Below are 9,276 nucleotides of genomic sequence, written 5' to 3' on the forward strand. Positions count from 1 at the left end.
CTAACTTACCACAGCACTACCGCTTGTTATATTCGTCCCTTTGAGTATTAAGTCTCCTACATTAGAGACACATGACCTGAATCTTCTGTTGAATACTTAGGACATCTTCTACAATTCATTGATTTTACCATTGTTGGGTCCTTCTACAATTACATGAATAACCTCTACAAGTTCACGGTCAAAGGTAGTTTCAGGAGTTATTACCTCGGGTTCGGACCTCCTTTCTTCTCTATTCTTTCTGGCAAACTTTCAAAGTGTGTCATCCCTTATTAGCCTCCCGATCTCGTCTTGTCGACACTCCTCTATTGTATATCCATGATCCTTGTGAAAATGGTAGTACTTTATCCTATCTCGCCTTTTGGGTCTCTCTGGATTAAGCTTGGGAGGCCATCTGACTTTCTTATTGTTCGTCCTGATCCACATTAGAATGCATGTTCGTGAGTCATTCAATAGAGTATAATTCTTACTTTGATCATCCCTTCTTCGGGAGACTAGATAACTTCTGTGGTCTCCTTCATATCCTCGTCTCTTTGGCTTTTGGTTTTATTTTTAGCTCATCCTTTTGTCTTCTCTCAATGCTTGGACTTTGTAACAGCCCGCTTACCGGACCATCACCGGCACTAGGATCCAGATCGGCTTAAGGCCGCCGGGACCCGTAGTAAGCCTACTGTCAACTCTGTGTACCTGATAAATCCCATACATGATCATACTTAAGCTTAAAACTGTTATTTACTTCTCTTTTTTTTTTTTTTTCTTTGCTTGACTATCTTTTCTTTCTGTATACTGCCACTAAGGCTGGACTATGCATGCTCTGTCTGTATGCACTCGAAGAGTGATACCTGCTATGGTACCATACAGTGACTACAGAGATAGAAAGACTACCATGCACCAAACTTAGCTCATCATCATCGCAACATTATCTCAATCATATATAACATAAAAGGATCATGTGCAAAGGGATAACAAGCACTAGGGCCAAGCACAATTCTATAACTCACTATATAACTTACTATTACATCATTTCTATACATTACATAAACTCTGTACTGTACATCATTATCATGTCCACTATTCTATACTATTACATATGCCTTTTACCCTTGCTATCTCTTTCTCTTTCTCTTCTCTGAGGCCCTAAAAAAATGGGGTTAGGGAGAGGGATGAGCTGCTAAAGCCCAGTGAGCGGAATCTATAAAAAATCACATTTAAAACATGCTATCATATGATGCATCACTGCACAAACATTTCACATCTCGGATTGGACATGATCCCAAAACTCCCTCTGTCAGTGCCCGGCCCCCAAAGGAGCTCACACAGGTCTTTCACTAACTACTCATGGTGCCCGACCCTATAAGGGCTCTCACAGGACTCATCCAAGGTAAATGCCCGGCCCCAAAGGAGCTCACACAGGACATACAATAATGACAGACTTATGGGCTATTGAGATCGCCTCGGTCCAATCCACATATACAAGTAATAATGCAATGCATCAACTTGGTGAATACTAATGCAAAGCATCCTACATAAACATGGCATTAATGATGCATGAATCATGCTAAAACAGTTCTTACCTTTTAAAATAAAGTTCTGTTCCACTCACCTCTGTCAACTGCTGAGCAGTCTCTGTAACTCTAACTCTGTGGGCCTCCTTGGTCTCTCGGGTCCGTACCTACACAGGTGGACTCAAATGAGGACCAAACTTACTTAAACATAACTCCTACTATCTCCCCAAAACCCCTCTAAAACATCATAGGCATGCATAGAAAAATGGGCAAAAGAAGGCTGGACTGGGCACTTTCGGCGGCTGGTTCGGCGGCCGAAACCTCCCTCCAGAGACGAAACTCATGCATGTTCGGCGGCACCTTCGGCGGCCGAAAGTCTCATCCAGAGACGAAACTCATGCACTTTCGGCGGCCGAAAGGTAAATGCCCGGCCCCAAAGGAGCTCACACAGGACATACAATAATGACAGACTTATGGGCTATTGAGATCGCCTCGGTCCAATCCACATATACAAGTAATAATGCAATGCATCAACTTGGTGAATACTAATGCAAAGCATCCTACATAAACATGGCATTAATGATGCATGAATCATGCTAAAACAGTTCTTACCTTTTAAAATAAAGTTCTGTTCCACTCACCTCTGTCAACTGCTGAGCAGTCTCTGTAACTCTAACTCTGTGGGCCTCCTTGGTCTCTCGGGTCCGTACCTACACAGGTGGACTCAAATGAGGACCAAACTTACTTAAACATAACTCCTACTATCTCCCCAAAACCCCTCTAAAACATCATAGGCATGCATAGAAAAATGGGCAAAAGAAGGCTGGACTGGGCACTTTCGGCGGCTGGTTCGGCGGCCGAAACCTCCCTCCAGAGACGAAACTCATGCATGTTCGGCGGCACCTTCGGCGGCCGAAAGTCTCATCCAGAGACAAAACTCATGCACTTTCGGCGGCCGAACTCCCTCTTTCGGCGGCCGAAAGCTCCTTTCTCACCCAAAAGCCTAGCTTTCGGGGGCAAGGTTTGGCAGCCGAAACTGCCTCCACAAGGGGTTCGGCGGCCGAACCTTGCTTCGGCGGCCGAACCTGGATTCTCCAGAAAGGCAGAATCCGAGCACAACTCATGCTCTCAGCCTCCAAAATCCTATCAAACACCCATAACATGCATACCAACACTTCTCAACTAACATATAACATATCTCATGCATATAGAGGCCTAAAAACTAGTTCAAGCCTCAAAAACAACAACAAAACTCATATGAGCAACATATGCTCAAACTCATGCTTATACCCCAAAACATGCCATAAACCTCTCCAAAACTTCTAAAACTTGCTTTAAACATAAGGGGAGGTGAGGATCCATGCTTACCTCTTGAAGAACTAGAGGATTGATGATCCAAGCTTGGAGATGGGGGAAAACTCAATCAAATTCTCCAAGTGCTCAACTTTGCTTCCTTTTGCTCAAAACTCTAAAACAAAGCTCAAAGCAAGTTAAACCATGCAAGATTTGAGGAAAACATGAAAAATCACACCAAGGAGAGCGTGAACCTACCTTTGACCCAAAAACAGAGTGTTTACCACTCAAGTCTCGGGCAAAGGGGCTTTTGTAGTGGCCAACCGACTCTTCCTTCGGCGGCCTAACGTGCATGCGAAACCATGCAACTTTCGGCGGCCGAACTTCACCTTCGGCGGCCGAACCTGGTTTTTTGTCCCCTTGGCCTTTTCATTTCAAAACTCAATTTTCTTAACTCAAAACATGCAAACATGATAAAAACACTTAAAAACATCTTAAAAACCTTTCTTCTACCCTTAGGGCAAGCTCCGACATCCTCGAATCCCGACTTCCAACGGAAAATCCGCCGGAACGTAGGAATTCCGATACCGGGGTCTAGCCGGGTATTACAGACTTCATCATCTAACCTGATGTACTTTTAGGCTTCATCCACTAGCTATTGGTATGTAGTGACTAGGTTCTTAATTAGAGAGTCCATGAACTTGATGTTGCATGTTTCTTTTTTCAATGCTTCATATGCTATCTCGTGATTCAACTCCTCCACTTGTATTGCTTCTGCATTAAACCGTGAGATAAAGCTCCTTAAAGATTTGCCCTCTCCTTGGTGGATCTCCCGCATGCCAGAGGAGAGCTTTTTAGGAGGTATTTAAGTAATAAACCTGGATTTAAATAACATAGCAAATTACATAAAGTTTTGAATTAAATCTAAACTTAGATATTGGTACCATTTTGAGCTAAACCTGTAACGACCCGGAGACTGGACCGCTATCGGCGCTAGGATCCAGATCGGCTTAAGGCCGCCAGGACCCGTAGCAAGCCTGCTATGCATTCTGTAAACCTGGTAAATCCCATACATGGTCAACAATTTCTATAAAAAATTTGAAACTTTACATCTACCAAGCTTAACCTGTGCATGCACATTAACTCTGGAAACATATAACCCCATACTAGAGCCCTCATCAAATGCTCTAGTTGGGTCATCATTTCATACATTAAGCTTGGTCCTCAACATATATCATTATAAAGCATAATAATATACAGATCATGTACAAAAGGAAATAACCAGCTCTAGGGCCAAGCACAACTCTATCACCAATATACATTACATGACTTTATATCATTTTACAATACATGTCCATTATTGAACTATTACATAACTTTACTCCTGTAGTTATCCCGTTCTATCTCTGGCCCTGCAAACCTGGGGGTTAAGGAGAGGGGTGAGCTACTAGAGCCCAGTGAGTAGAGCACTAAATCAATAAAACATGCCTCCATGAAATGCACCACATCACAAACAAGACATAGCAAGGATGAACTTGTCACCAATAGTCCTCACACATACCATAGAGCCAGGGCGTAGCATGGGCTCCTGGTCTTTTTCATAACATAACAATAACATAACATGATATGCCATCATGCCAGTGGCATAGAATGGGCCTCTGGTCTTTCTCTTACATGGTCCCAGGGCATAGCATGGGCCTCTGGACTTTCTCATCTATCATGCCAGGGCGTAGAATGGGCCTCTGGACTTCCCTCAAGGACTAAAGGATCATCCAACATCCATCCACATTAAGAACATATAATGCAATGCAACATATTCATGAGTTCTAATGCAATATAACCTCGTATATCCATAGCATTGATGATGCATGAGTCATGCTAAAACTTTGCATTGAATTTAAAACATAGTTTAGTTCCACTCACCTCTAGTAGACACTGGAATACCTCTGAACCAGCTAACACTGAGGGCCTCCTTGGTTCCTCGGGTCCGAACCTACACAGGTGGACTCAAATGAGGTACCGACATACACTAGCATAACTCTAAACATTCCCCCAAAAACCCCCCCTAAAACATCTCAAACATGCATGGAAAAATAGGCAAAGGAAGGCTGGACAGGGGTCTTTCGGCGGCACCTTCGGCGGCCGAAACCCCTCTCCAGATCCGAAACTCATGCACTTTCGGCGGCACCTTCGGCGACCGAAAGTCCCTTCCAGATCTGAAAGTCTAAACTTTCGGGGGCAAGGTTCGGGGGCTGAAAGACCTTCCAGAGCCGAAAGTCACCCACCTTCGGCGGCATGTTCGGCGGCCGAAACTCCCGCCAGAGCCGAAAGTTCAAACCTTCAAGGGGCGAGTTTAGGCGGCCAAAACAGCCTCCATAAGGGGTTCGGCGGCCGAACCTTGCTTCGGCGGCCGAACCTGAGTTCTCCAAGAAGGCAGAACTCGGGTCAAACATGCATAATCAGCCTCCAAAACCTTACCACACATTCTCAACATGCAACCAACCTCTCATAACCATGCATATACCCTTATCCATGCATATAGAAGCTTAAAAACTAGTTCAAACTCCTCAAACAACATCATAGCATCTCATATAGCATATGAGCAACATATACTCCAACTTTTAGATCTACTCTAAACATGCCATAAAACTCTCTTAAACCCTTTAAAACATGCTTAAAACAGAAGGGGAGGTGAGGATTCATGCTTACCTCTTGAAGATCGAGAGGATTGATGGTCCTAACTCAGAGATGTGGAGGAAAACAATCCAAAATCTCCAAGTCTTTCAACTTTGCCTTCTTTTGCTCAAACCTTCAAAAGCCAAGGTAAAAACTCATTAAAGCTTGCATGATTTGGAAGAACAAGATGAAAACAACCAAAGGAAGAAAAAAACCTACCTTTGCACGAAAAGAGAGTGAAAGCACACTCTATTTCCGGTCAAAGAGGCTTTTATAGGTGGCCAACCGACTCCCTTTCGGCGGCCAAAGCTGCATGCAAACCTCCACCACCTTCGGCAGCCGAAGTGGGGATTCAGGGGCAGCAAAAGCATGCAACTTTCGGCGGCTGAATCTTCACTTTCGGCGGCCGAACCTGGCAATTGCTTTCTTGGTCTTTTCCTTTTCAAAACTCAATTTTCTTACTCAAAAACATAAACACATGTAAAAACATTTTGCAAAAACCTTTGTTTTACCCCTTTGGAAGGCTCCGACATCTATGAATCCCGGATTCCAACGGAAATTCCGCCGGAAAGTAGAAATTCTGATGCCGGGATCTAGCCGGGTATTACATTCTCCCCCCTTAAGAACATTCGTCCCCGAATGTTCCTCAACTAACCTAAGCAAAGGAAGAACATAAACACATAAACACATAAGGCACATAAGAAACAGCAAAAACTAACCTTAAAAGAGATAAGGGTATTGCTGGAGCATAGACTCCCGCGTCTCCCAGGTACATTCTTCGATATTGTGGTGGTTCCAAAGGACTTTCAGCATCGGAATTTCCTTGTTTCTCAGCTTTCGGATCTGCGTGTCTATAATCCGCACTGGCTGCTCTATATAGGTGAGATCACCAAGGATCCGTACATCAGGCTCACTAAAAACCTTGCCCGGATCTGACACGAACTTTCGTAGCATAGAAACATGGAAAACCGAATGGATTCTTTCCATAGAAGCAGGTAAATCTAACTTATACGATACATTTCCAATCTTCTGCAAGATCTCGAAGGGTCCGATGTACCGTGGAGCTAATTTACCTTTCTTCCCAAAACGAACCACCCCTTTCATTGGAGACACTTTAAGCAACACCAACTCTCCTTCCTGAAACTCTAGCTGCTTCCTGCGAACATCTTCATAGCTTTTCTGCCGACTTACAACAGTTTTGATTCTTTCTCTGATCATAGGGACTACCCTGCTGGTGATTTCAATCAACTCAGGCCCAGCTAAGGACCTCTCTCCAACTTCTTCCCAGCAAACAGGTGACCTGCACTTCCTCCCATAAAGAGCTTCATATGGAAACATCCCTATGCTAGTATGATAGCTGTTATTGTAGGCAAACTCCACCAAAGGTAGATGTTGCTCCAAGTACCTCCAAAATCTAGCACACACATTCTGAGCATATCTTCAATAGTCTGGATGGTCCTCTCTGACTGTCCGTCAGTCTGTGGATGGAAAGCAGTGCTAAAGTCCAACCTTGTGCCCATCGCATTCTGCAGACTCCGCCAAAACCTGGAGGTGAACTGGGGTCCTCTATCAGACACAATTGAAACAGGAGCCCCATGCAACCTGACCACCTCATCAACAAACACCTGGGCCAACTTGTCTACAGAGTAGCCACTCTTGACAGGGATGAAATGAGCAGATTTGGTCAGTCTGTCCACAATCACCCATATGGAGTCTAGTCTGTTCGACGCTGCCGGTAACCCCACTACAAAATCCATAGCGATATTCTCCCATTTCCACTCTGGAATCGGCAGTGGGTTAAGCATTCCAGCCGGCTTCTGATATTCCAGCTTCACCCTCTGACATACTTCGCAAGCTGACACGAACTGTGCCACCTCTCTTTTCATGGCTGGCCACCAATAAACTCGTTTCAAATCCTGGTACATCTTGGTGGCTCCCGGGTGAACACTGTACCTGGCACTATGAGCTTCCCTCATAATGTCTCCTTTTAGGCTCACATCATCTAGTACACATAACCTGGTTCCATAATGGAGGATCCCTTTGTTATCAAATCTGAACTCACCATTGCTGCTTGACTGAACAGTCCTAGTAATTTTTACAAACTCTGGGTCCTCGTGCTATTTTTGAGCCACCTGCTCTAGAAACACAGGCGTTACTCTCATCTGAGCGATCAATGCACCTGTACCAGATAACTCTAACTGCAACCCCTCATCAAGGAGCTTATAGAATTCTCTCACCACCGGTCTTCTCTCTACTGCAATGTGGGACAAACTGCCAAATGATTTCCGGCTTAGGGCATCTGCCACAATATTTGCCTTACCCGGATGGTACTGAATCGTACAATCATAGTCACTAAGTAGTTCTACCCATCTCCTCTGCCTCAAATTCAACTCTCTCTGACTCAAGATGTACTACAAGCTTTTATGAGCTGTGAAGATCTCACATTTAACCCCATAAAGGTAATGCCTCCACATCTTGACTGCAAAGATCACAGCTGCCATCTCGAGGTCATGTGTAGGATAATTCATCTCATGCTTCTTCAACTGTCTAGAAGCATAAGCAATTACCCTCTCATTCTGCATCAACACACAACCCAGTCCCACTCGGGACGCATCACAAAACACTGTGAAGTCTGTATTGCTGATAGGCAGAGCTAATACCGGTGCTGAAGTCAACCTTTTCTTGAGCTCTTCAAAAATTTCTTCACATTGGTCAGACCACACAAAAGTCTGATTCTTCTTCATTAATCTGGTCATAGGAGCAGCAATCTTCGAGAAGTCCTGAACGAATCTCCTGTAATAGCCTGCCAAACCCAGAAAACTCTTAACCTCTATCACTGAAGTGGGTCTAGGCCAGCTAGCTACAACCTCTATCTTCTTGGGGTCTACTTCAATGCCTTGATCTGACACAACATGCCCCGAGAAAGAAATGTTCCTTAACCAGAACTCACACTTGGAGAACTTGGCATACAAGCCATGCTCCCTCAAGGTCTGCAATACTATCCGCAGATGATAGGCATGCTCCTCTGCATTCCTAGAATATACTAAGATATCCTTCTGATGTTTCCAGCTTCACCCTCTGACACACTTCGCAGGCTGACACGAACTGTGCCACTTCTTTCTTCATAGCTGGCCACCAATAAACCTTCTTTAGATCTTGATACATCTTGGTGGCTCCGGGGTGAATGCTGTATCTTGCATTATGAGCCTCCCTCATATTGTCTCCTTTTAGCCCGATGTCATCTGGTACACATAGTCTGCTCCATAGCGGAGGATCCCCTTGCTGTCGAATCTGAACTCGCTATCGTTGCCTGACTGAACAGTCCTGGCAATCTTCACTAACTCCGGGTCCTCATGCTGTTTCTGAGCCACACTGCTCCAGAAACACGGGTGCCATCTCATCTGGGCCACCAAGGCACCTTGTACCGATAACTCCATCTGTTAGACCTTCCTCAATAAGCTTGAGAACTCCTTCACCACTGGCCTCCTCTCTGCCGATATGTGGGATAGACTGCTTAGTGACTTCCGGCTTAGGGCGTCTGCCACAACATGCCTTACCCGGATGATACTGAATCTTGCAATCATAGTCACTCAGCAGCTCCACCCATCTCCTCTGCCTCAGATTCAAGATCCTTCTGACTCAAAGATGTACTGCAGGCTTTTATGATCTGTGAAGATCTCACATTTAACCCCATAGAGGTAGTGCCTCCACATTTGAGGCAAAGATTACTGCTGCCATCTCCAGTCATGTGTGGGGTAATTCAACTCATGCTTCTTTAGCTGCCTAGAAGCATAAGCGATCACCC

Source organism: Manihot esculenta, chromosome 15, assembly GCF_001659605.2.
Source record: "Manihot esculenta cultivar AM560-2 chromosome 15, M.esculenta_v8, whole genome shotgun sequence".
NCBI classification, from domain to species: Eukaryota; Viridiplantae; Streptophyta; class Magnoliopsida; order Malpighiales; family Euphorbiaceae; genus Manihot; species Manihot esculenta.